The sequence below is a fragment of the Bison bison genome, unplaced genomic scaffold (assembly GCF_000754665.1).
Source record: "Bison bison bison isolate TAMUID 2011002044 unplaced genomic scaffold, Bison_UMD1.0 scf7180017864222, whole genome shotgun sequence".
Taxonomy (NCBI): Eukaryota; Metazoa; Chordata; class Mammalia; order Artiodactyla; family Bovidae; genus Bison; species Bison bison.
In genome coordinates this window covers 2189157-2192673 of record NW_011494794.1, presented here as the reverse complement: position 1 = coordinate 2192673, position 3517 = coordinate 2189157, and the positions used below count along the sequence as shown (strand labels likewise).

At 38.4% G+C, this 3517-nt stretch overlaps 1 pseudogene; it reads right to left on the bottom strand.

The window, feature by feature from the left end:
* Window positions 1–462: 462 nt before the first annotated feature.
* On the bottom strand, window positions 463–1368 carry LOC104992727 (annotated as a pseudogene).
* Between the last annotated feature and the right edge of the window lie 2149 nt (window positions 1369–3517).

The following is a 3517-nucleotide window of genomic DNA, read 5'->3' as shown; positions in this document are numbered from 1 at the left end:
ATTGGACCTTGCAAAACTGTCCAGAATGTTTAATATTCTTAACTTTAAAAGGACAAAAATATCTGTGCTTATTTGTTTATGTATCTGAAATCACCCTAGTGGCTCAGATGGTAAAGAATCTGCCTGCAATGCAGGAGACCTAGGTTCGATCCCTGGGTTGGGAAGATCCCCTGCAGGAGGGCATGGCAACCCACTCCAGTATGCTTGCCTGGAGGATCCCCATCGACAGAGGAGCCTGATGAGCTACAGTCCATAGGGTCGCGAAGAGTCAGACATGACTGAGAACTAAGCACAGCACAGCACAATCATACACAAGCTTATTTACTGGAGGATCTACAAGGTTATGCTTTGTACCACAAGATCTGTTCCTATTTAACGTAGACTTAAAATCTCATACTGCCTTAATGCAGTCCTGCATAGACCAGCTTTGTGTGTGACAGCCACTGTAGGTACCCAGCGTCATCAATCATTCCTGTAATCACTGTAACCATGGTAGGTAGCCACTGTTCCTTCTCTTGTAGATACTGGACATCTTTTTCCATGTCGAGTCCTGATGGAAACTAGCACTGAAAGACTGGCCCAGGCGCCCGTGCTGCTTCTTGGAGATGTTGTCTTCAGTCTCAGATTTGGCAATTCCCTGGGCATGTGTTAGAGGCTGTGATTCCTGTCTAATGGTTCCAAATGGAAAGTTCCAAAGGCCAAATCTTTGCCAGCCAAGTCTCTGGAATGCTAGGATGCAGTGCAAATTTCCTCCAACCTTCTTTGTCTTTTGATACTGCAGCCCCCTCTCTAGGGGCCAGATATATAAACATTCTGGATTTTGAGTGTTTAGATCAGTAATAATATCTGCCCATTTTGTACAGTGAATAGCAGAATTTTTCTGCTTGATTCTCCAATTAAGATACAATATTCTGCTTCCTGTGGTATGAGGGGACCCCTGCTAAATGCTTTATTCACCTTAACAGGGGTTGTTTCAAAGCCAATTGGACAAAAATAATGATTTTGGCAATGATAGATATAAACTAATGATTCATCTTTCAATCCATGAGTTAACTTCGACAAGGCCCCGGAAGCAGTTTCTCCAGCTGTTTTATTCTTCCCATGAGGCTTATATAGAACCATGTGGAAGTGGTCATTAATTTGTCTAAACCACCTCATAAGCATCGAATATCCAGTGAAGGGGCCAAACCTAATATCCTCAAATGGAGGTTGAAAGCCCAAAATATGTGAAGCTTATTCTTGTGTGATGGCTGGAAGGTTTCCAGCTCCCATTGTGCTATATAATTCTTGTGCTGTATACTCCTTGATAGCTCAGTGCTATTGTTCTGTTGACAGATTCAGTCCTTCCCAAACTCCCTTTTACCCTACTCCTCCCTTTTTCTTTTACTCCTTTCCACTATCTCTAGCTTCTCATTCTCCTCCAGTCTGTCAACAATCAGAAGATTCCAATTTTATCCCTTGACCTTCTGTTCTAAAACTTCACTTTGTAGAAGCTGCTGTCCTTTATTTTTGTTTTAAATCTTCATCTATAATCAGTTGCTCTTAAATCCTGATCTTTTGCCAAATCTCTCCATCAAGCTCCAGCCCTTTAGTTCAAACGTCCTACAAGAAAGCTTCTCTGGAAATTTCTTCAAAACTGAAAAATTCAGTGTGACTTTAAACAAACTTCTGTTTGTCCTTAAAAATGCTCCATTTCTCCATATCACCAGTCCTCCTATAAATATGATGCTTGGAGTTAATGACAAAGCTCGATGCACTTTCAGATAGGTCTCCCCCTGATTTTACTGTTCCTCTGTCATTATTCTACATGTGTGAGTTTAACTCCCCCAGCTTATTTTCTGTCTCTCATATCTCCTGTTTTCCCCAGGCCATAGCTTACTTTTCTCTAACTCCTTTTTTCATTGAGTAACTATACTATCTAATTGGGTCTTTCTATTATTAATAGATGGTTATCTGAAAGGCTATTCACAAATCCATTTACTAAAGCGTAACAACACCATCAGTACCACCTCCTACAACTTACAGTATTTTTACCACCTTTTAAAAACTGATGTATAGTCGATTTACAATATTATGCTAGTTTCAAGCGTTCATCATAGTGATTCAAAACTTTATAGGCTCCCTTCATAGTTATAAAATACTGGCTATATTTCTTGTGCTGCACAATGTGTCTTGGTAGCTTATTTATTTTATGAACGGTATGGTAGTTAGTGTACCTTATAAGAAAGCTAATGATGTTTGTAACACACCACCCAAAATAAACACAAACACAGCAAGTATACAGGCCATTAGATAAATACACAGATGAAAATGGTTAGGCACAACTTCATAGGCATCTGTTGGTGATGGACATAGTTGCCCTGGTTCTCAGATCTATGGGAATTTATAGATAAAGAGTCTGTGAAAGAAACTTTTTGTATTGTTGTTGTTTAGTCACTAAGTCATGTCTGACTCTTTGCCCCATGGACTGTAACCCTCCAGGCTTCTCTGTCCATGGAATTTTCCAAGCAAGAATACTGGAGTAGGTTGCCATTTCCTTGCCCAGGGTATGTTCCAGACCTGGGGATCAAACTCACATCTCAGCATTGGCAGGCAGATTGTTTACTGCTGAGCCACCTGGGGAGCCCAAAAGAAGCTTTGCTACTGTGTTATTCTCTAGTGGTACTGCAAGGCTTAGCAATTTGCTTGCTATTATTTTATGACTTTTAATACCTCTATATGGGTAAGAAATTATTATGTCTACCAGTTTGTCTAGCATCTCTAGCTTTGCAGTAAGACAAAATAAAAAACTGAAACAAAATAACTATAACTCTGACTAATTTTTATTTTAAACAATGTGAATAATATTATAGATAGCAAGTCAAGGTCCTGTCATTTGTGATTGGAAACATGTACTTGTTAGTTTTGTCTATCCGTTTTAAAATGTAAACCCTTTGGGGAGAATTCAAGTTGCACACTGGTAGTTTTTTAATGAACAATAGTCTCCTTCAATCTAAATAATCTTAAAATGATTTTTTTCATTAAATTTAAAGACTTTAATAATGACATTACATCATCAAAAAAGTTGCTTAAGTACTGCAAAGGAAAAAAGTTGCATAATCCCACTAACCCAGTCCATTTGTTAAAAAGTTTTCTGTAATTCCTTCTAGTCTTTTTTTTTTCACATTTATGATGTCCTTGAATGCTTGTCATCATAGTGTATATACTAGTTTTGAAATGTTACTTTATCATAAATATTTCCTTTGGCTATACTACATAATTTCCATATTTCTCTGATTTTTTTTAAACAGGATCTAACAAGTGAGTTGGATAAAATTTGACTCAGGCCAAAGGCTTTCCTCCTTCACTGGTAATAGGCCAGCTGCCCATCAACTCTTCCCAGTGTCTCGTGACTGTGGCCCACTCTAGTGCCTGCTATTTTTTCTCAAATAATTAATTTACAGGGAATAATTAAGACTCATTGCCTTGAGATTAAAAAGTTAGAATTGGCTCTATATGAGAGACTCTCCCTTGCTTA